Genomic DNA, 25780 nt, shown 5'->3' with positions numbered 1-25780 from the left:
GAAGGATGAAACAAGAAATCAGAATACTAGTTGAGATATGTTGCAATAACTTGTGAGAGAAAGATGGTATAACCTTGGGGAGTGGCAGAGATGAAAACAGGTAGATAATTCTGAGAGATACTCAAAGGTTATAATAGATAGTACTTTGTGATTGTTTTAGCTACCTATAAACACTATCCAAAAACTTGGTGGTTTAATCCAACAATAATAACTCACAAGTTTGTGGATCAATAATTCATCCATGGCTGAAAGGAATCTTCCCATTTTTGCTTCCCTGGTGTCAGCTGGGACAGTTTGACCAAGGCCAGAAAATGCAACACGACTCCACTACTCACATGTCTGAGGTCTTGGCACTGGCTGTCCACTGCACACCTTGTTCCTCCTCTGTGTAATCTCTCTTTTGCCCCTTCTCTGTGTATGATGTCTGATCACCCAGTTCAGCCCAAGCTTCTCTACATGGTGACATGTTTCAAAGAGAATAAAAATGCACAATTTCAGGCCTCTTAAAGTCTAAGCTGACAAGTCATACAATGTCACTTCTGCCTTATTCTCTATATCAAGCAAGTTACAGAGCCTGCCAAGATTTGGGGAAAGGGAAATAAACTCTACCTCTTGATAGAGGAAAAACAAAGTCACATTTTAAAAGAACGTAAGGGTGAAAAGTTGAGGAAACGAGGCATCAAAGGTGTTACTTAAGCAACCAGGTTAAGGAGTGAAGGTGTCATTTAGAGGCATAAATAACACAGGAGAAAGACCAATTTGAGGGGAACACAATGAGGTAAATTTTGGATATATAGATGCAAAGATACATATAGATATCAATGAGATATCCAAGCTAAGGTTATAAATAAAACACTTATATTACTACCTGCTGAATGTTCTAAGTAGTTTTCAAATAGTAACTATAGCTGATCCTTGAACAATACAGGATTAAGGGAACTGACCCTTCCTCAGCTGAAAATCCACATATAACTTTCGACTGCCTCAAAACTTAACCACTGATAGCCCACTGTTCTCAAGAAGTCCTATCAATAACATAATATAGTCAAATAACACATTTTGTATGGCAATATGCATTGTACATTGTATTCTTACAATAAAGTAAGAGAAAGAATGTTGTTAATGAAGAGAACATATACTTACTATTCATTAATTAGAAATGGATAACAATAAAGGTCTCCATTTTCATCATCTTCATGTTGAGGCTGAGGAGGAGAAGGAAGAGAGAAGGGGTTGGTCTTACTGTCTCAGGGTAGAAGAAAATCCACATATAACTGGACCCACACAGTTCAAACCCACAGCATTTAAGTCTCAACTATAATTTAATCATCATAACAACACAATAAAGAGGAGATAGTATTATTATTATTATCCTTACTTTATAGGTAAAGAACTAAGAATCTTGAGAGCTTTGGTTACTTTCCCAAAGTCACATAGCTATTAAAAGATGTCAGCAGGATTAAAATCCAAGTAGTCTAGCTCCATATCCCGACAGTTGAGCCAGTCTTCCCTGCAATCCTACAGTGTCCGGATGAACATATTTTTCTAGAGCTCGAGAGAAATATAAGATGATTTCGATATCCATAATATTTCAATGTATTAACCAGAAATGAGTGAAATTAAAGTGACAAATTTTAACCTAGGAAAATATGTAGAGATCTGAAGGACTTAATAAAACTTATCTTTTGTCCGTTTTTTTGAGCTATAATACCAAGAATGATAGGAACTTCTGATGTCTTGGCAGTAACATCCATACAACATACTTTCTGGTGAGATATTTAAGAAATGGTCAGCTATTAAGTGAAGACACTCTGCTGACTCAGTTTTGGGAACTTTTCAGTCATTGCAGACAAAAAGTCCAGAGGTGGCAGAGTTCAGATTTTTGGGCTAACTTCTGTCTTTCATCGTGCCATTTACACAATACTATGTGTTCAAAGAGCTTACTGTCCTTTAAACTTCACTACACGACAGGACATTCTAGGAACAATGACCACTCTCAAATGTTCTTGAGTACTGGTAAGGCATTTACAAAGTGCATAAATCCTTGCTTTTAGTGTAAATTTGGCTCATTCCTGGTGACCTGCCTTTGAACTCAATCCAAAGTTCCATTGATATTTATATAATACCTTCTCATACAAAAGAGTGGGAGTGAACCTTTGAATGTCAGAAAAATATTTACTGGCTTAAACCAGGAAAGAAATAACCAATGAATCTATCAATTTTTTTTTTTTTTTTTGGAAAGCGATTCTGGCTGATCATATCAAATCTATAAAACTGATTTCCTAAGTCTCAATAATATCTTGTAGCAATTAGAATTTTCTTTAAATAAGTAATTTTACAAGACATTGAATACCCATCCCTTTTATAAACCACTTCTCAAAATCTTAGCAAGGATTTTCCATTCAAGTTATATGAATCAGTTTGAAAAAGTGGAATTATAACAGGGGGATGTTAGCACTAGAGTGTGAACCCAACAATTTGGATCTGTCTCAAGGTCAAAACCTATATCCTTGACCCCAGGCAGCTATCAATGCAGATTCATAATTTTACAAAGAAGAATCAGGGTCCTGTGGGGAGTTACATCCCCTATCATCATTTGTGAATAGAGGGAAAGGTGCCCAAAAGAAATAAAAAATATAAAACAATTACCTTAAAGTACACACCCTTTTGCCTGTGAATCGGCAAAATTGTATTTAGGTATAGAAAGAAGCATTCCTTGAAACACTGCCAGCCTAAATCTGACAGTCGAGAAAATACTGTAGTGTTAACATCAGCTGGAATGCAGCCCAAATCTCCCCTCTTATTCACAGTTGCTGGTTTTGCCTGTAACATCCAGCAGAGAGATCCCCGTGTTCAACTGGTATTCAGTAGCAAATGTGGCCAAGTACAGGACCATGTGGCAAGCACTCCCAGGCTTCTTAAGCCCCCAGTAGGCATCTTCCTATGAATTCAAGCCAATTCCCTGCTTGAATTCCCAAGCCAAGTTACTGCTGCCTCTCTTCTACCATTACTTCAATTTTGGAGCTAATCTGGGACATAAGAGCAATCCAGAGAAGGGGAAATTCTCTAAACAAACCAAGATCATTCTCATTCCAGGCTTTTGAACATGCTAGTCTTTTATCTGTAATACACTTCCTTTTTCTATACTCAGAAAATTACTATCATCCTGTAAGTCCTAAATTAAGCATCAGTTTTTCCACAGAGATTTCCCTAAACTGGCTTTTATGTGTTTCCACTCTGTGTTTTTCTAATTTATTTAATAAGAAAAATTTACTCACACACAGAAGGATAAAGAAGATTGTGTTAGCATTATCCAAAGATAGATGAGAAACAGAGAGAAAATGAGACAGAAAGAGATACATATATAAACACACACACATATAATACACCCTTGAACAACATAGGTTTGAACTGCACTGGTCCACATACACTATTTTTTCAACCAAAAGCAGGTAAAAAATACAGTATCTGCTCATGCCTGTAATCTCAGGTACTTGGGAGGCTCAGGCAGGAGGATCACTTGAGGCCAGGAGTTCAAGACTGGCCTGAGAAATATAGCAAGACTCCCCCACCAAAAAAATAAAAATATGAAGTTATTTTATTTTTAGCTGGGACTATACATCTGTAGTCCCAACTAATCTGGGGGCTGAGGCAGGGGGATAATTTGAGCCCAGGAGTTCAAGGCTGTAGTGAACTATGGTCCTGCCACTGTACTCCAGCCTGGGCAACAGAGCAAGACTATCAATAAATAAATAATAAAATGCAGTGTTCACAGGATATGAAACCCATGTATAGAAAGGGCCAATGTTATATTTATATATATGAGTCATGCAGGGCTGACCCTGAAACTTCCACATACGACAAGGGATGATTGTTGATAGGAGAATTGACTCATGCAATTATGGAGGCTGACAAGTCCTGCCATAGGCTGGTAGTCTGGCTGAGTCCAAGTCCAAAGTTCTCAGAACCAGGGAAAGGCAATGATACAATTCTCAGTCAGAGACCAAATGCCTGGGAACTGCAGAAGGCCACTGTTGTAAGTCCTGTAGTCCAAAGGTCAGAGAAACTGAAGTTCTGATATCCAAAGGCATAAGAACAAAGGCAAAAGAGTGCAAATCCACCTTTCCTCTGCCTTTTTGTTCTATCTAGGCCCTCAGCTGATTGGCAGGTGTCTGTTCACTTCTAGTAGGGAGGGATCTTCCTTAATCAGTCCACTGATTCAAATGCCAATATCTTCTGGAAACACCTTTAGAGACACACCCAGAGATAATGCTTTACTGGTTATCTAGGTATCGCTTAATCCAGTCACCTTGCTACCTAAAATTAACCATCACAAAGACTATAACAAAATGATCCACAAACTAGGATTAACATTTAATTTCATTTCCTTCCAGTGTTTTCTTCTGTGTGGGGGCTACTTTGATCTCTATTCCTAGTCCTATTTGCTTCCAGCCCTGATGTAAGAGAACCACTGTCATGAGTTTGATTTACATACTTAAAATTCATTCTTAATACTTAAACACACACACACACAAACTACATTAATAATAATGTAGTATTGCACTATGTATGTTTTTAATTTACAGAAATATTATACCATTTCTGTTGTAAACAACATATTTTTGAAATTTATGCCTGTTGATATTTATAGATATATTTCATTCTTCTTAATTACTATGGCATGTTACATAATTCTTATGTTTTTCACATGTGTACACTGAATCTCACTGACAGAAAACTTCATGAAAGTATTTACTTTGTTCACCACTGTTTCTCCCACTGTGTAGTACAGTGCCCAATATTCTAGTGGCAAATAACAGATACATCAGTCCATTCTCACACTGCTAGAAAGAGCTACCTGAGACCGGGTAATTTATGAAGAAAGGACATTTAATTGACTAACAATTTCACTGGCTATGCAGGAAGCATGGCTAAGGAAGCTTCAGAAAACTTACAATCATGGCGGAAAGGCAAAGGGGAAGCAAGCACATCTTCACATGGTGACAGGAGAGAGAGATAAAGAGAAGGGGGAAGTGCTACACACTATACACTATTAAACAACCAGATCTCATGAGAACTCATTAGCACAAAAATAGCAAGGGAGAAATCTGGCCCTTTGCTCCAATCACCTCTCACCAGGTCCCTCCCCCACAATTGGGAATTACAATTCAACATGAGATATGGGTGGGGACACACAGTCACACCGTATCAGTAGAATATTTGGAGTTTGTTCTTCTATTTGTCTTGAAATGAGCTTTGTGTATATAATTGGAAGTCTGATTATTAGATTACATCCTCTTGCTTTTACTAAATTTTGTGGAATTTTTCATAATTTAGATCTTTTTGATATTTGGTAATTTAGATCTTTGGTTTTTTTGGAACTTTTGAAAGCCTTTTAATGTCATATAAACTGCTGACCAACTAGAGGGGTGGGTCAACCTGGCTAAAAAGTGACTAATTAGTGCAGGAGAGCTCCTGAACAGGAATCAGTCCTGGGTCTAACACTTTAAAGGACTTTAAATATGTTATTTCTTTTCTGTGAACTTCAATGTTCTTTAAGACAGGTTGGGAGGTAATAATATTTCACCTCCAGGATTGAAATGAAATCATTCATGTAATGCTGTTACTTGAATAACTGGTACTTTATATGAGTACTGAACATTGGAGGTTATACGGATTACCATTATAATTACCTACATTCTAGAATGTGGAGCAATGCTATAAATTAACATAAGCTATGGAATAATCTCATTATGCTATCCTTAAGAGACTTTAGAAATTCACCCTTAAAATTAGCAAAGAGTAGCCACTAAGCCCTTTCTATAAAGTTTTATAGTGCAAAGAGTGAGGCTTTGGGCTCAGTCAAACCAGAGTCTATGGTATCAATAACTGTTTAGTTGTGTAACTACAGTCAAGCTATTTTTTACCTCCGTGAGTTTCAGTTTCTCATCTAATCATACATTCTATCCTGGAGAGCGACACTTCCTTGCTGGTTTAATGCCATTATCCTCTCTGTATACAACCCTAGCCTATGAAGAAGGAGCCCTGTTAAGAAAACAAAGACAAATTAGAATTCTTAAAAGACACACCGCTATGGTGATGTGGGAAGATTTTTATGAGATGAGGTCATTATAATAAGTCCTTATAACCTCGTTTGTTTTCCACTTCTATATTTGTCATGGCTTATGTGGCCAGGTCAGATGTTAGGATTTGGAATCACTTCCCACCCATGTATCAAAAATGGAAACTAGATGAAGTCAAGTAAAGAACATATGGGGCAGAATTTTCAAGGCAGCATCAAGACCAGTCCTTGTAAAAGGGAGATGGGTCTTCAAGAACGTTATACGACTCAGCTCAGCCCCCACACCGTATGCTAAGCACAGATATGGGGAAGATACTTGAGCCATAACTAAAATGTATGCCTTGGCTTCTAGTGTACTTTGCCCATAGAGCCCTGGGAATCCAGTGATACATGAATCTCAACATCCTTGAGCAAATAACAACATTTGGCAATCTTCTTGCTATCCAACCATCTAATCATAATATCTTATCCAAAAATCCATCCTATGCAGTCATGGTTAGCATGAATGCTTAAAGAAAGGCTTTGCTTCTTTGCCTACTCACTCAGAACAAGCTATTATGAATGACAAGTATCTACTGATAATATGCTCTTTCATAGATATTTCATTTTCAGAAGGTACTATTGAAAATTAAACAGGATTCAAAGCAATGTTTTTCTACGTGAAATTTTGAGTATAGTCTGATGAGAGCAGTAAGGGTATAGAAATCACTCAAGAGATAACTGTGGATTGATTGAATAAATGAAAATATGAACAAATAAATAAAAAATATTTTGGAAATGGATGCCTTAACAGAATTAATTTAAAAAGTTGAAGATGGTATCCCTGGACTTGATTACTATTTTAGAAACTAAATACTCTAATTTATTTTATACATATCTTTGTTTTTCAGCAATGCCTGGGGAAGCTCTGGAAGTGTAACACACACTGGGATGGTGGAGGGGAATTAGTCAATGACTTTGGATAACACCTGGAATTTGACCTACAGACTGGAATACAGCTTCCTATTAAAATGTTTCATTCTTATAAGTCTTGTGTGCATGTATGGCTTTAAGGAAGAAATTTTCTCAGGCTTAAGACATAAATTAAAGCCATACAGTGTCAGCTTCAATAAGGGCCTCTGTTTTTCAAATTTTTTGACTTTCACTTAGAAAGAACACTGTACTAGGAGGTTACTCTTTTTGATCAGTCTCAACGTTTTTCTAGCTGTTCTCAACTCCCCTTCAAAAGTATTTCCCACTAGAATTACATGAATGTTGTGCCCCCAAGGTGAATGCAGTGTTTGGAACAACAAAATATTGATTTCCCATTGTGTAACTTCCATTTAATTTAAACCAAAATGCAAGAAGTGGAAAAGGGTTGGTAGGAGAGTACGCTGATATAACCCTTTCCAGTGATCCTTAAAAACTTCACACATTTCCAGTGTTGAATTTTGTTGACAGACACTTACTTCAATCACATTTGGTCTTACATATCTCTTCAAAGTCTGGTTTTAAAAAAATCTAAAATCTTTAAAAGCCTGGTTTCACCAGCCAAGAATTGATATGGTGAGCATTAAACCCTAGCTGTTTGCCCAATTCAGTCTCATTCATCATAGTTGGTTTAACCGACTTACTCCAAAACAGCCTCTAAATTTACTGGCTGCTCCATAAATGCATGAAAAAGACAGCTCTCTACCACCTCCAGCATCATAGGCTTTGCCTTTGCAATTCCATTATCCCTCCAGTCAAAGGGAAATTGAAAACCCTCTTGAGTATTATTCTATCATTTTGTATATTCTATTATCTTACTTAACATTTTCTGATCGGCTTTTCTCCCCATCCCCTAGGTCAATGCTATTTTCCTATGATATTTTTGTCTTCTAACATTATTTTACAAAATCATAGTAAATGTAGTTAACATTGGTTATTTTGATATCTTTTTCTCTGCCTTGTTTATATGAGGAATTGTTGAAGTTCTTGCCATCTGATTTCCTTTTTAGGAGATATTTTTACCAGGTTTTGTCATTTTTATCATTTAATGGATAAAGTGGTCATTCTTTTTATTATTAATTTCTATACATTTTATGCATCTGTTTGTTAATCCATTCATTTAAAATTTCATTTAAGGGCTGGGCGCGGTGGCTCACGCCTGTAATCCCAGCACTTTGGGAGGCCGAGGCGGGCAGATCACAAGGTCAGGAGATCGAGACCACGGTGAAACCTCCTCTCTACTAAAAATACAAAAAAATTTAGCCGGGCGCGGTGGCGGGCGCCTGTAGTCCCGGCTACTCAGGAGGCTGAGGCAGGAGAATGGCGTGAACTCGGGAGGCGGAGCTTGCAGTGAGCCGAGATCGCGCCACCGCACTCCAGCCTGGGCAACAGAGCGAGACTCCATCTCAAATAAATAAATAAATAAATAAATTTAAATAATGAAAAAATATCTACTCTGTACCCGACTGCTAAGCACTTTATGTACATCAATAATTTTACGAGGTTGGTTCTATTATCTTTCTTGCATTGCTTAAAAAACCTGAGGCTCATAGGAGTTAGATAATTTGTCTAAACTTACAGAGGTAAATATTAAAAGCAGAACTGCAAACGATAATCTTCATTTTTAAGCCTGAGTTCTAACTGTCATACAATTCTAGATTTATCATCAGTTGGTCACTATTTTGAGACATGAGGTTAGCTTGTAGGAGAGAAAAATAAATTTTAAAAAAGATACTGCCTTCACAAAACTTGCACTATACAGTAATGAAGGGAAAAATCTACACACACCAAAAACTTTAATACCTCATATAAATAGAATACACACCTGAGAAAGAAAAAGCCCTTCAAACATTAAGAAGTTGAGAAGATCCTTGATAATTCAAAATGGTGGGTCTTGCTGTTCCCCTCAGCTGAACTACCTTCCCTTGCTCTTCTAACTTCTTAGCAAACTTCAAAGCTTTCCTGATTACCCTGCCCTACAGTGCTATCTTATTTTGCTAAATTCTGATAGAATTCCCTGCAGCTCAGGCATATTTAATATTACTGATTTTACTGTTGGGTATTTATCTTGTGTCTCATATGGTTTGTCTCTTTAACCTAATCATAATCTTCATGAGCTCACTCCCTGAATAACCTGGCTAGTTGTATATTCAAAATAAAGGGCATTTGTAATTGCAATTATAAACACGTGGTTCATTTTGGTAGCACAATGCTTCTCAACCTGTGCAGATGATGGAAAAGCATTAAAGTCATCACACTGTAAAAGGAGACATCAATATATCTGATTTTATGTAACTAGATATATTATCTTACCATGCATTAGTTACTGTCCCAGAATTTATATATTGTAGATAAGTAATAAAAAGCAACAAAGATTGAAGGAGAACAAAACTTTTAAGAGGAAATATATAAAAATTATATGAATGCATGTTATTCACGTTTTATTCTGTTGTATTTTGCCTTGCTTTGTTTTTTAATAAAGTGGGGAAACATAAAAGCCTTTTAAAATATTGGTGATATAGTTGCTTGTATTACTCAACTTGCAAGTCCTTGGAGTTCTATGAAGCCCCAGTTTGGAAATATCTGCCACAGTGGCAAAATGTTGTATTTATTGTTACGTCAATTTGTAAGGTAGCTAATGACTACAGGTGTTATTAATTACAAAAGAATTCGGACATGCTCAGTTACTTGGCTAGGAGCATAATCACAAAATCAGATCTAATCAATTTCAGAGACAATGATTTGAAGGTGCAGCACTTCTTGTTTTGATCATTGAGATATTTAATCCCATATTCTTATTTTCTTATAATGCTAAAGAAGCATAGAGATAGATTTAAGTGGTAAACAATTTTAATGCTGTTGGTATCTCCCTAGACACTTTTTATCTTTAATTACAGTAGAAGGGGGATAAGAAGGCACCAACATTTACTTAGCTCCAGTTATGTGCCAGGTACTCTGTATAATTTAATTGACATTTATTCATTCCTTAACAAATATTTTTCAACAGCTGGCACATTACACTTATCACTCTTGTGATAAGCAAAAATAGACATGCTCCCTACATTCATGAAAGGTACATATTCCAGTGTTAGACACTAACCAAATTCATAATTGTAAACAATGCTATGAAGAAATAATATGTAATTTTATCCTCAACAATCCTTTAAGGAAGCACACTGTTGCCTATTCATAAATTAGGAGGTTAAAGAACTTGTCCAAATCTACAAGGCTAGTAAAGGTCAGCATGGCTGCCAGGTATGGCTCAGCAAGTGTTGCCTGAAACTCTTCTGAGGGCGGGGGGCGTTATTCACATCCACTATAATGTAGCTGAGGCTTCCAGAGTTTTGACGTGTATCATCCGCACAACCATATGTGTGGCCTTAAGTCAGAGAGCACTCAGCCCTCAGTTTCTCCACTTGTCCCTAATTATTGTAGTTTCTCACAGTAATTAAGTTTGAAATATGTTGGTTTGTTCATCAAACCTACTGTATCTTAAAGGTAAATTATGTAGGACAGCATCTAAACAATACCCAATTGAATGAAATACAATTCTCATTCAAATTAATAAAAGGTTGTTTGAGTGCCTGGTGTCTGTAAAAAAGACAGTATGAAAGATGTTTCCTGGCCTCACAGTTGCCAGCAGACCAGGAAAATAAATGAAATGAGATTGACCATCATGCCACAATGTACTTAGAAGGCATTTCATTGCCAGTGAAGAATTTGTTTTTGCCTCTCCTAGCAGCCGTATCGGTTGTGAGATGGAAGTTTGGAAGATAGCTAGAATGCTTGCATGAAAAAGTTTGAATGATCTACCCTGGGCAATGGTGGATCCTTGCCAATTTGAGGGCATAGGAATATCATGTGCATCACAATGTTCAGAATGGTTACTCCAGCGGTGTGAAAACCCATGAAGGAAACTCCAAGACTCAGGGAATCCAATTAGGAAGCTTTCAAAAAAGATCGGCAGAAAGTGACAGGTTCTTGGATTATGGTGGTGAATTTTTTTTTTTAATTGGAAAAGCATGTTCTATTTGGAAGAAACATTGAAGTCTCCTTTCCTCCTGGTTTGCTGTAGTTGCAGCTTTGTGTAGCGAGTAACACTTAGTAAATCTTCCCTACATTTTTACTGTACTATAAATGAACATTCTTACATAGCTTGTTTCTGAGCCCTTTTTAATTAGAATCAGAATAGGAGAATGGGTATCTCAGGCTGTGAGTAATTTGATATAGAACTTTTTATCTCCAGGTCAGTGGTAAGTGAAACACATTTACATATTTTTAAGTGAATTTATTGCTCTTGAAGGGAGCCCAGTTGTAATCCTTGACACCAGAACACTTTATTGCTAGAAAGCCCACAGGCGTTGAAAACGTTGATCAGAAAATAACAGAGAGAAGGGGTTCAATTTCAACAGTTTTTCACTGTTTGGCTTCCCTTACAAGATCTTCTGAAATTGTTTGAATTAATCCTAGTTATGATTCTATTTTTAAAGGCTGATATCTATCTGATGACAAATTGGATACGAATCAATAAGATGGGCTTATTTCAATTTAGAGTATGAGCTATCCTGTTGCTTAAAAACAATTATCCATATTTGAAAAAGCAAGGAATTTATTACAGTATTCACGTTGTACTAGGGGGAAAAAGGAATGAGTGATAAAAATTGTATTACAAATTTCAGTAATAGGAATATGGCTTTTACAATTAGAAAATAATAGCACTGATTACATTGATCTTAGCATCAAGGGAAATGGAAGTTACTTTTTCTGGATGTGTGTGCCCATTTAACACCCCTAGAAATGACCAGAATGGATTCAACCCCGTCCAATTCCTCAGCTTCCAAGGCAACACATCCATGGCAACAACTAAGCATCATTACAGATTCTCAACTGTGAAAAAAAATAAAAATTTCTTAACTCCCTTTAACCCAAGCACATTTTAGGTGATGTAAAAATACAAGAAAAAATTTCAGTTTTATCATCATTGATTATATATATACTCTATCAGATATATTACTAGAAGATGGGCATATAATAATTAATAAAGCAAATTACCTGTGTCTTAGCTTGAAATACTCTGAATGCATAACCTAGAAAAAGAGCTTGCATGAGGACCATTTATTAGGGACAGGAACCCAAGGTACAGGAATGACAGAGAGAATGAAATGCAGGAGGGAAAGCCAAACCAAAAATGAATGCATCAGCCACCATATAGGCAAATGGTGTTCCATCCTGCCAGACTTTCTAAGGAGGCTTATGAAATGTATTTCAGAATTGTTCACCTGGAAGATAAAAGGGAGATTTTTTTTTTTTTTTTTTTGCTGTGGGCGCTGGCTCTCCAATTGTCAAGCGTGACCTAATGGACGTGAACTTCCCCACACAACCAAGTTGTGTGACTGGCACAGACATGCCTTGCAGCAGCATCAGGGAGGCCTTGTGGAGCCTAAGAAAGACACTGTCAGGTTCACCTGTGTGAGCTCGGCCAGAACCTATGCTGGACTATATGGTGCAGCCGACTGGTGGAAGAGATGAGGCTGAGAAGACACGAAAGGCTTATGGTACTCTCTTCCCTTAGGGTACTCAATATTCAGATACCAAAAAGTCATACCCTCTCTGAAAGAAAGAAGTTAAAGACATGCATCCTTTTAGAATTATTATATAAAGTAGATAGGTACAGATTAAATATATGAGCTTTGGAGTCAGAAAAATTGTGGTTTGAACTTTGTTGGTAATTATTACTCTTTGTGCGGCCTCGATCAACTCATTTAGCATTTTCTCATTGGTAAAAGGGAGGGTGTGGTATGGTAAAATAGTTTCTATTCCCCACAACGATTGTGAATATTAAATGTGATTATGTATGGCATCTAGTCCATTGTTGTGCATAGGTACCATATCAAAAACAAGTTTTTGGAGGTGAAGATTGGCGATCTTTCTATTTTCTTACTCCCATCCATATTTATGCATCAAATGATGCCATGAAGCATAACATATTTTTAATGATTTGAGGATTCCTAAGATAGAAATAAGACTTCTCATAGTGCTGAGAACCGAAAAAAGGAAAGCTGTATTTTGTCTCAAGTTTATCAGAGTTCAAAATAGAGTGTTTTAAGCTTCATTTTCAATTCATAAAGTTCTTCTAAATTCTATTTTCTGAGAAGAAGTCAGCAGATGATTTGGCTTTCTAATTGTTAAACTAACTTTTTAAAAATTTAAGAAAAAACAATTGATGTTTGGCTAAGCTGTTTCTTGAAACACCAGTGACCCTGAATGCAAAGTCTTTACAAACTAAGAATTCCCTGAAGCTTGATAGGAACATTGAGATCTTAACCTACACAACAGAACAGCAGGATAAGGCACGTCACTGTGCTGAGATATCACTTGGGGCCAGATTTTAATAGCTGACAATTCATAATGGATTGACAAAAGCAAAACATCATTAACTTGAATCTACAAAGTTGTCATTTCCATATGCAAATAGGAGCTGGCACATATGTGCCTGTGTACAAGTCTCATTGCTTGTTCAGTTGTCTGTATGTCCTTTCCTTTGTCTTTAAGATCCCAGTGGACAAGAACCACGTCTAATAACTCACTTTGCAAAACAACAACAGGTGCACAGATTGAGGCCTCACTAAATGTTTTTTATGGTAATGATGGTGATATTGTTGATTTTCTCTCTCATGTAAGAGTAAGGTCTACAGTCTAATGTCAGTAACCAGGAGTAAAAAGATAGTCATGAATGATACATTTGAGCAATGGAACATGAAAGTTACATTATATTTATGTAACTAGGATGGACTAAACTGACCCTAAGGGTGCGTCACCAGAAACAGCACTCACTCTGATATTCTATTTCTTACTTTAAGTTCATAATATCGATTCTTATAAAAGATGTTTCCTTCATTGCAAGGTAGATAACTCTTTCATATTTATTCTGAGAATAATGGGGCTGTGACTTTTACTTTTTAATGTAAATCTGCTTGATTCAGTAAAATTTCATACAAGAAATTATAGCAACAGACTGCCTGCCTGATTCTGGCTTATGGGAAAGTGATTTAACCTCTCTAGTATTAAGTTCTTCTTGAATAATTGTAACCTATCTTACAGACTTGTTGTGCAGATCAGATAAGATCAAACAAGATAATATAAAGTGCTATAAAAACTTAAGCTATTGTTATCCCTGAAAACTTATCATTTGGGCTGGGCTTAGGTGACTTTAGGAAATAGCCAATTATACTATTTCCTTTATGAAAATATAATCTTGGACTTATTGTTCAGCATGCCTGTGTGAACACACTACAAGGACCCACAGCCTCTTAAGATTCCTCACTGTACTTTCTTTCTCCATGTTCCCCAGGGATCTGTCCTTCTTGGCTTGTCTTTCTTTTTCTTCTGTGTATACAAATGTTGTGTGTTAAGATCAAGGAGTGGACACCTGGTTTGCTTCTCCGAGTTCCATCACTCAGTCTCATAAAGATTTTGCTTTGGGCATTGCAGCTGGCATTCTTTTCTTTCTCTTCCTTGCTGCTGAATGGTTACACAGGAAAGAATAATGAAGGCTTAAACTCTCCGATTCGGCTTCCTATCTACCTTGCATCCTCCTGTTACCAAAGGGGAAACACATGTTTTTCAAACTCAATTTTTGCTGATGAAAATTTTGTTCAGTTTCACAGCTTGACTTCAGAATTTTCCCAAGTGATGGTAAATTTCATTCCCTTGCCAAACAAGGAAATAACCTACAAGCATGTTTGGAAGAAAAACTTAGCAATCCCCATGAAGCTTTAGTATCAGATAAATAGAAGAAAGAAAACAAAATTGTTATGCCAGCCCCTCTGTCATTCAAAATACTGATATGTTTAAACATAGTAAATTTGGGGAGAATATTTAACCTAGGTCAATAGAATATATTAAGTTACTAACCTGTAAACCTTGATGTGTAGATATTTATAGTAATGGTAGCATTTGACCTCTGAAAAGACAAAGAAGTGAAACTTACACACGGCTCAAGATTGAATGCATATTTGGTGAATCAATTATAGTTAGAGACAATGATCAATTAGATTTTCTTCCTCTCATACATGCTACTATTTTGTTTAGAACATTCATTTGAGAAATAACTTTACTTATGAAAACTTAACTTCTCTTATTTCCTTGATGGTTAACTAAACCACTATAATTCTAAGTTCCTTTTTATTGTCTTAGTTCACCACAGCCCAGATAAAAGCCCTTTCTATTGGTCACTTTCATTAAAGGTGTGATAAAAATAAATGACTTGTAACAGGTAGAGAAAACACGAACCAGGAGGGGTAGGCTGCAATCCTATTTCCCAGCAGTGCTCCAGAAAGTCTCCATGTTCTTTTGGGTTTTATTTCTGTGTTCAATTCCCACCAAGTTAAACCGCTCCCCAACCCCATCCCCATCTTCCTGCCTGGGTGTCAAGGGCTGACACTGAAATAGACAAAAGGTAGAAGAGACCTTCCCTCCTTCAAAAGGGTTTTGGAAGTTAGCTAGTTTATTTAATCCCCAAGCAAACCTGCAGTCAAGTTAATCAGAATGAGAGAAACAGCTTCCTACAGACGAGCTAGGATTGTGAGAAATTGTTTTTCAGGGTGTTTTATAGCCAAAAGCCTTCAAGGGAATGGAAGAGCTCTCCAACCAGGGGCACAAATATTCAAGGAGAGCTTGTTTGTTTTACGGTTATTTTTATCCCACAATAAACAGCTTAAATTTGCAGACTATACTTTTTGACTATAAAGTGGGTTATTTCTCAAGATGCTGGTGCTTTCCCCTAACAGATGGAATAAATAGAAGAAAATGCTGAGAATACACCACTGAAATTCTGATTTATTCAATCATTAACAAAAAGAAGTACAATTTCAATGGTAATAGAATGAAAACCCAACTGTTTCTGCTTTCCTTCTGAAAACTTGTTTTCTATGGAGAATGATGCTGTTAGGCAAACACCTAGTTAAACCTCAGCAATGTATAATCTTAACTTCAGGCAGCATGGTTGTATAGGTTTGGTAATTTGTAATACCTCTGCAACTAGGGATAAAATATTAACTTCCAATAATATAAGCAGTATCTGCAATACAAATACTAAAAGTGCTACATTATCTCCCAGGAAAGATATTTTAATAAAAAAGACTTTGCACTTGGTTTTCAATGCTTCTCTAGGCAGTTGCTTTGTAGGCTTGTAAGAGGAAACACAGTGTATGTGCAACCTTTGGAGACACGGCACTAAGTAGACAACCAGTCAGTCCAGTATGTCTTTCTTAGGACACAAATAAGAAGGCAGGAAAAGAAAAGCCATTTAAGTGCAACAATAACCTCAGGGAGGACACTTTCATGTTGGAAACCACACTAAATGCTTCTTGGAAAAATTGCTTGAATATAATGAAACCAAATAAAATATTGCTGTAAGTCTATAAGAAAATCAGAAAACCTAAAATTAAAAAAAAATCCATGACATACATATATGTGTAAAAAATCCATGATATACACACGTGTGCACACACTCGTGCACATACACAGGGTATGTAAGAACATAAAACATTTATCTGTGTATTTTGCATATCACAAAGAACTGTAGGATATAAAGATTTCAACATATTTGTGCACAAACTTTTTAAAGATTTTGAAGTCCTAGAGCTGGAGCTTGGCTCTGTCGTTAACCAATGTTGTGACCTTGGCTTACTCATCTTTTTTAAATCCTAAGATTATTTTTGCAGAATTTGGTAATTAGACTTCTAAATGATCTGTAAGGAAGTTCTCTCCAGTTCTAAAATACTGTAATTTTAAGGTTTTCCTTTTGTTTTTTTGCTTTCAACTGAGTATTTCTTTTTTTTTTTAGGTTTATTGTTAATAAAAAGAAATCAACATAGAATATGTTTGCAATATGCAATCACCTATATTTAGCTGAAGAGAGATGTTTATGACAGAAACCCTTCAGTTTCCTCCTTTGTTATCTTTGGTTTACATCAGATGAAAAGCTCCCCAGTAGCAAGGTGGCAGTTACAGTCTATGGAGCCTAGAATGAAAACGAAACTAAGTTATTTTAGAAGACACCTCATTTAATAGATTCTCCTATTCACTTATTCCTCTCTCTCTTCTTTTATCTCTAACCCAGAACAATTCTTAAAATCTTGAATAAGAACAGAACTTTACGATAGTCTTCCCAGGAGTTTTAACAAAGCTATGTATAGAAGCAGTCTGGTTGAACATTTTTAAATCTATAAATTCTAAAAGTGGATGTGGCTTCTCCTGTCCTAATCATGTAAGCAGACTGCAACAACATTACTGCTCAAACCAACGAGGTCTTTTAAAATGTGCTGCCCATTTCCTTTTTCAATCTGCCGAATAGCTGCAGTTATTTTTAAACATCTTTAGTCCTCTATGCACACACAGTATCATGCCTATCTCTTCGTGCAGGTGTGTGTTTTGTTGTGGTGTGTTTACAATTGGCAGGACTTGATTGTAAAAGCCCTGTATTATGAATAAACCAATGCCTGAAATGAAGTGGAACCTTGATTTATTTGGGTAGGACTGTTTTCCAGTACTGTAAATCATATTTTGGTGTTCATTTACCTTTGCATTCTTTTTGAGCCACCGGCACTGAGGCTGACGAATGGGAATCAAATGAAGTGTGCTAAGTGCTTCTGCTGGAGGGTTTCAGCTCCCCACTTGCCGGGGTGTGATTTATCTCTGCAATACATCATGCAACTTATTTTCCTTTACTTATTTTATTTAGTGTTGTCACAAATAATATCAATTGGCCATTGCCTATGAACCCTAAACAGCAGTAAATTAATGAAATAAGCTGCATGTACAGAACTCATCTGTCCCCAATTTGATTAGAGCCACTTTGGTTGTACCAAGCCATTTACTATAGATGAGCTTCATTTATTAAACAAGCAGCTTCATGAGTTCTTGGTAAATTGTTATGCATAGTATTTGCAGTGATTTTAATGAAACACTTAAAGTTGACTCTTTTGTATCTCAATCACTAAGAGTATTTTATGCCTGTGAAATAGGCATTTTGAGTCATCTTGTGACTTTCATCTGACTAACTCCATCTGAAGTAGTTGTCTATTTATGGAAGGAGTTGTCCTTTATTTTTGTTTCTAGGGAAGACAGTAGGAGCAAGGGAAGAGCAGAGGGGCTTATCTCATGTTAGGGCTTCTTGTCACCTGAACTATGGTTGAAGTTCCCTCACAGCACACAGCCGCTGGTCATAATTCTACCCAGGCATTTCTGTGCGCACATTTTCCTGCTGCACTTGCATATCAAGAAGCATTTCAGACCACGGCAATGCAGGATTCCAAGGCACCAATTTACCTTGGAATTTGAAAATGTAGGTTTCACAAAGCAAATGGCTTTTTAGAAAACAATCAGAATCATTCAGATAGATAACGTTGGTATTTCTTTGTGGCTTTAACAAACCTGGGGGGGCCAAACATGTTCCAGAAAAGCACTGCAAGGTAGGTAAAAGCTGTAAATCAGAAATAGGGAAAGCATAAGTGACTCTGATATGAAACAAGGTGACAGCTTCTGGGCACTGGGGAAACTGCCACAAAAACAAGAGAAGGGGTGTGGGACACAATGCAGGGAACATGTATCCAGAGGCTGCAGTGAGATGTGCTGATCGCATAACTTCGTGAAGGGCAGAGGAACAAAGCTGGGGGACAAAGAAATCATGGTGGATGAGATAAGAACATTCCGGAGAAGTATCTGTGTGAGAGTAAAGCAGAATAAAAATTGGAAACATTTGGAAGAGCTTGTCTTTTTCCAGAGCTTAAATGAAGGTGGGTGGTGGTGATGTAACGCAGAATCGTCCTATATGTCTTTGCTAAGAACATATGTCCTCCTCATGAATCCACTGCAGTCAATACCAATAAAAAAAAGTGTGAGGCAATCATAGAAATGCTTAGTGTTAAAGTTAAAAGCATATTCAATATTTCTGTTTTACTAAAGAATTTTATGCATGCCAGTACTTCAAACCCTCACATGTTTTCAAAGAAATTTAGAGCCCCAAAATGCTAGAGCTAACAAACTGGAAAAGAGGAAATTTAGATATCCCAGTCCCACAGATTTTGTTAATGATGTTTCCTGAGAGTTACTTTATAATTTTTTCAGCGTATAGTTATAGTAGAAATCTAATTCGTTAGTACAAGTTCTTTATTTTAAATGAAAATTAAAAAGTTCATTGAGACAGTCTCCTAATTAGAGAGAATATGAAAGGAAGGAAGGAAAGGGAAAGAACGAAGGAAGGAAGGAAGGAAGGAAGGAAGGAAGGAAGGAAGGAAGGAAGGAAGGGAGGGAGGGAGATAGGTGTCCAAACCAGAGTGACTTCCTCTTGAATAGGGGCTGGGTAAAATAAGGCTGAGACCTACTGAGCTGCATTCCCAGGAGGTCAGGCACACTTAATCAAAGGATGACATAGGAAGTCAGCACAAGATACAGGTTACAAAGACCCTGTTGATAAAACAGGATGTGGTAAAGAAGCTGGCCAAATTCCACCAAAACCCAAAACCAAGATGGCCTCGAAAGTGACCTCTGGTCATCATCACTGCTCATTTTATGCTAATAATGCATTAGCATGCAAAAAGACACTCCCACCAGACTATGACAGTCTACACGCCAACATCCGGAAGTTATCCTGTATGGTCTAAAAGCAAGAGGAACCCTCAGTTTTGGAGATTGCCTGTCTCTTTCCCAGAAAATTCGTGAATAATCCAACCCTTGTTTAGCATATAATCAAGAAATAACTCTAAGTATACTCAGTCAATCAGCCCATACTGCTGCTCTGCCTATGAAGCAGCCATTTTTTTGTTTCTTTACTTCTCTAATAAATTTGCTTTCACTCTACTCTGGACCTGCCTCAAATTCTTTCTTGTGGAAGAAGGAAGGAAGGAAGGAAGGAGGGAAAGAAGGCAGGGAGGGAGGGGAGGAAGAAGGAAGGAAGGAAGGAAGGAAGGAAGGAAGGAAGGAAGGAAGGAAGGGAGGAAGGAAGGGAGGAGAGAAAAAAAAGACTTGCAATTCTTGTATGTATACATCATTATTATTATTAAGTGATTTTTTTCGTGCTCATTATATAACATACAAATATCATGGAACATTTACTTTGAGATAAAAGGAGCTGGAAAATATTAAATAAAATGCACCCCACTCAACAAGTCCAAAGGTGAGTTTCATGACAAAAATGATATCTTGGTGAAAAGCGTTTTGAAAGCAACTGCTAAATATTTCTTTCATATTCACAGTTGCACACTAATAAGAGATTCGGAGGAGTTCTGCAGTAAGAAAGTGTCTGGGTTTGTTTTAACTTGCATTTCAAAACTATGTTTGACTAGGGTAATTTTTTTTTTTCATATAACAGCTATTAACAGACTATGTACTAGTGCTTCAATGAACATATCTTGGGAAATGCTGCTATCAACGCTTCTGCATAACTCACTCACAAATTCTAACTCTTTTAGAGATTATACTTAGGAAAATGTGTCCATGGGTAGAACTACCCATAAGAAAAGTAAGGTTTATGAAGGGAATTCTAAGCTCTGGAGTCTTCAGACATGACCAATGAGGGAATAAAATCTCATTCTGGGAGTTCCCAAACTCCGGATGTTTTATTTTATCTGTAACCGAACTTGAAATTGAAAACTCAATCTTTAAAATGCAGTACTATCATAAAAAAAAAACCCTATAGATAGGATACTCATATTTAGCAATGCTCTTTTTCTCATTTTTGAAGTTGTAAACATGACTAAAAGCCAAAAATACCGATTCCGACTCAGCAACTTCCTTTGTTACCTGAATTCCACATCTTCTCTACCAATCAAATTGCTGAAATCTCGCTCTAAAATTAGCAATTTTGTTCTGATTATTTCTCAGCTTCATTTCCCTTGATCTCTTGGGGGCATTTGATAGTGTCGATCTTGTTGAACGTGTTCTCGCCCAGGGCCTCTGTATCACACCATCCCAATTCTTCTTCCACCTCTCTAATTACTCTTGGTCACTGCTTCCTGATCCAGTAATTTCACTGTTCCTATCATGCCACAAAGCCCAGGTCCTAATCAGATGTTTGTTTCCTTTCATATCCTTTCTTCTAGAGTCCACTGCTCATCTCTGTTTTTCAGGGGTCATCTCTAAAAATATGCTGGCCCAATGTGTGACTCTCTAGCTCAAGAGCCATCCTTGTATTTCCAAGCATATGAGAATATTTTCTCTCAAATAACCTTCTGACAGATCCAATTTAAGAAGTTAACACTAAACTTGCCATCTATTCTAAAACAGTCTCATTTTTAATCATGACCTTACTGCTCTATGTAGCAACACAATTTTTTTCGCTTAAAATGTAAGTTTAAGTTGCAGCTTACGTTTTAATGTAAGTTAAGGAAAACTCAAACTGTAAGTTTTTCTAGTGCTTTTTAGTGTATTAATTCCTTACCACATGCCATTACCATGCTAAGCACTACAGATACAAAGTCACTTGACCTTCAAGAACCTCATGATTTAATCTGAGAAATAGGAATATAAACACAAAATCAAAATAAGTTTAATGTTATCAGTACAAGATGTATAAGTTGTTATGGGAAGAGAAAAGTCAGAGCTCAGAGAACCGCAGAGGTGGGACAATGTTAGAAAAGGCTTCATAAGAGAGGCAGCATTTGAGCTGTGTCTGAAAGTTGAGTTGAAGGTCATATGAGGCATAACAGAAAGAGAAATGCTATTCCAGGCTGCAAATATTTATTATTTTTTGTTTGTTTGTTTTTTAAGACGGAGTCGCACTCTGTCATTCAGGCTGGAGTGCAGTGGCGCGATCTCAGCTCACTGAAAGCTCTGCCTCCCGGGTTCAGGCGATTCTCCTGCCTCAGCCTCCCAAGTATCTGGGACTATAGGCACCCGCCACCTCGCCTGGCTAATTTTTTTGTATTTTTAGTAGAGATGGGATTTCACCGTGTTAGCCAGGATGGTCTCGATCTCCTGACCTCGTGATCCACCCGCCTCGGCCTCCCAAAGTGCTGGGATTACAGGCGTGAGCCACCGCGTGCAGCTTATTTATGTTATTTAAAGGGACAGTCAGAACTTCGGTGTGTCTGTGTGGGGGACAGAGTTTATAAAACTCATTTAGATTTGAAGGAGCTATTAGGAGATGAGGCAGGGAAAATGTTGAACCTAGCTTACTACTGACCTTGAATGACTTGCTAAGGAGTTTGGATTTAACTCCCTGAAAACTAGGGGAGATAAGCAGAATTTAAGCAGAAAGTGCATAATCATGTCTCTGTTATAGAATGATCATGCTGAGAGTAACAAAGATGGAAAAGAGCAAATGTGATAGAGGACATAAAAATAGTCTGCTACCTAGTTTTCCTGACTCCAGGTTCTTTACTTAATTCTAATACTCCTCGGTGACTTTGTGACACTTGATTGTGTGTGTGGGTGCACAACACACACACTAAACCCAAAATGATTTCAGTAACTATAGTTTTTTTTGTTACAACAAAATAAAAGTCTTTTGCCTTACTTTCAATGTCCCCCAGATTTGCTGAGGGATACGTTTTTTCACATATGCAATGGTATCCTCTCCCAAAGGCCCACCCTTTTTGGTTTTTGTTGACATCCCCCAACTTCTGAACATATGGGCATACCATAGTCATTCCAACTGAACTCTGCATTCTTCTTTGCCTTTATCCTCTCCCATGGTCTGCTCCTTTCCTCTTCATTTATATAGATCAGGTCCATTTTTCATCCCCAAGTACAAATCTGTTCCTCTCCCATGGAGCCTTCTCTTATTAGCTTGTCCCGTTCTCACTGATATATGTCTATATAGATAGATATCTCTATCTATCTATCTATCTATCTATCTATCTATCTATCTATCTACCTATTTTTTCCCAAAAACCTCTTTAATGTGTGCTGGATCCTGCAATTCATGCATTATCTTTTTCCATTTTTTCTTTTACATTTTAGACTAATTTCAAATAAATGATTTGTTTCTTGAAGCCTAGAACTATGTGCTCATTACACCCCTGGGTTTCTCACTGGTTTTGAAAATAATCGACATCCTAAAATCAATCTACAAGACTTCTTTTAGATTTCTTTTTTTATGTTGGTCTCAATGCAAGAATCTACAACAAGAAAAAAAGTGTCTAAATTTGTTAAGTATAGGCCAGGCACAGTGGCTCATGCCTGTAATCCAAGCACTTTGAGAGGCTGAGGCAGGTAGATAGATCACTTGAGTTCAGGAGTTAGAGACCAGCCTGGATAACATGATGAAACCTTGTTTCTGCAAAAAATTTAAAAAGTTAACCAGTTGTAGTGGCATGTGCCTATAGTCCCAGCTCCTTAGGAGGCTGAGGTGAGATGATTGCTTGAGCCCAGGAGGGAGGGGGTACAGTGAGCTAAGATCATACCCCTGAGCTCCAGCCTGTGCAACAGAGCCAGATCCTGTCTCAAAAATAAATAAATAAATAAAAAATACTGAGCATTTACGTGAAAAGCACTGTGTTAGATGAATCTATGTGTAAGCCTTATCATAGCACTATGTGGTATTATTGTGATTATTATTAATATCGTCATCATCACTGCCATATTAATATAAGGAAAGTGAGTTAGAAATACATTAAATAGGTCAGGCGTGGTGGCTCACACCTGTAATCTTGGCACTTTGGGAGGCCGAGGCAGGCGGATCACCTGAGGTCAGGAGTTTGAAACCAGCCTGATCAACATGGAGAAACCCTGTCTCTACTAAAAATACAAAAATTAGCCAGATATGGGGGTGCATGCCTGTAATTCCAGCTACTCAAGAGGCTGAGGCAGGAGAAACGCAGGAGGCAGAGGTTGCGGTGAGCCGAGACTGCACCATTGCACTCCAGCCCGGGCAACAAGAGTGCACTCCAGGCTTCATCTCAAAAAAAAAAAAAAAATTAAATAATTGTTCAAGGGCATTCATTCATCCAATCAACACATTTTTGTTGAGTTTTTATAGTGCCCCAGGCATGGTTCTAAATATGAGTGCAAAAGTAATTGTGGTTTTTGCATTCTTGGAATTTGGCGTTTGATATTGGAATACATTCTTAAATAAATATGGTTTTGATAAACATCATTTTAATGGGCATTTCTCATTTTATGTTTTTTTGCTCATCACTTATTATTTGCTGTTTATTTTACGTTTATTTTAGATGATAGAAACGATGTTAGACAGAAAGAAAACTCGAGTGATTTTCTTATTTGAGTTCAAAATGGGTCGCAAAGTAGTGGAGACAACTCTCAAAATCAACAACGCATTTGGTCCAAGAACTGCTAACGAACGTACAGTGCAGTGGTGGTTCAAGAAGTTTTGCAAAGGAGAGGAGAGCCTTGAAGATGAGGAACATAGTAGTTGGCTATCGGAAGTTGACAATGACCAACTGAGAGCAACCATGGAAGCTGATCCTCTTACAACTGTGTGAGAAGTTGCCAAGGAACTCAGCATTGACCATTCTAGAGTCGTTCAGCATTTGAAGTAAATTGGGAAGGTGAAAAAGCTGGATAAGTGGATGCCTCATGAGCTGAGTGAAAATTTAAAAAAAAAAAAAATTGTCATTTTGAAGTGTCATCTTCTCTTATTCTACACAACAACAAATCATTTCTCAATCAGATTGTGACTTCCAATGTAACATGGATTCTATATGACAACCAGTGATGACCAGCTGAGTGGCTAGACCAAGAAGCTCCAAAGCACTTCCCAAAGCCAAATTTGGACCAAAAAAATGTCATGTTCACTGTTTGGTGGTCTGCTGCTGGTCTGATCCACTATTGCTTTCTGAATCCCAGCAAAACCATTTCATCTGATAAGTATGCTCAGCAGTTCAAAGAGATGCACCGAAAACTTCAACCCTTGCAGTCATCTTTGCTCAACAGAAAGGGCCCAATTCTCCACAACAATGCATGACTGCACATCACACAACTAAAGCTTCAGAAGTTGAACAAACTGGGCTACGAAGTTTTGCCTCACCCACCATATTCACCTGACCTCTCGCCAACCGACTACCACTTCTTTAAGCATCTCAACAACTTTTTGTAAGGAAAACACTTCCACAACCAGTAGAATGCAGAAAGTGCTTTCCAAGAGTTCATTGAATCCTGAAGCACGGATTTTTATGCTACAGGAATAAACAAACTTATTTTTCATTGGTAAAAATGTATTGATCGTAATGTTTCCTATTTTGATTAATAAAGATGTGTTTGAGCCTAGTTATAATGATTTAAAATTCATGATCCAAAACCGCGATTATTTTTGCACCAGCCAAATATGAGGGAGTAATAGTTGCCCAGAACAGTTCTTTCCTGGAAGTCGGGCATTTTGCCTAGGGGGAAGGATCATTAAAAATTTAAACATTTTAATAAAACCATTGGAACAAATGATTTTGTAACAGTGTCTGATAGGGTGATACATGCTGTTGAAACAGGAAAGGTTCCCTTGCCCCCTTCACAGGACTGATGATGGGGGCGTGGCTCGCTTCTTCAGTGCCCCACTGCTCAAACCTCTAGGGGAGCATACAGACCAGCAGGCTGTGGGGCTCTGACCCCACAGCAGTGTCTAGAGGTGAGTGTCTACAGCTGAAGCCCCAGTGGGTGTGTGTTACAAGGTACTCTTTTAGTTTGCTGTCTATAGGCGGCTTGTGTTAACCAGCTGGATTAGACCCTCTACCTTATCCCAAGAACAGAGGGCTTTCTGTATTCTGGGTTCTTGCC

The 25780-nt window shown here is 37.4% G+C and overlaps 1 long non-coding RNA gene across 2 annotated transcripts; it reads left to right on the top strand.

Annotated features, from left to right (window-relative positions):
• The first annotated feature begins 11244 nt into the window (after window positions 1–11244).
• On the top strand, window positions 11245–25447 carry LOC112611445. Of its 2 annotated transcripts, none has more exons than XR_003116657.1 (3): window positions 11245–11304; window positions 18173–18398; window positions 24226–25447. It is a non-coding gene; the product is annotated as an uncharacterized LOC112611445 (long non-coding RNA). The 2 variants fall into 2 exon arrangements; XR_003116655.1 differs by lacking the exon at window positions 11245–11304 and adding an exon at window positions 12546–12606.
• The last annotated feature ends 333 nt before the right edge of the window (window positions 25448–25780 follow it).

The sequence above is a fragment of the Theropithecus gelada genome, chromosome 1 (genome assembly GCF_003255815.1).
Source record: "Theropithecus gelada isolate Dixy chromosome 1, Tgel_1.0, whole genome shotgun sequence".
NCBI lineage: Eukaryota > Metazoa > Chordata > Mammalia > Primates > Cercopithecidae > Theropithecus > Theropithecus gelada.
The sequence above is the reverse complement of the archived record's forward strand: the minus strand, read 5'-3'. Positions and strand labels throughout refer to the sequence as shown.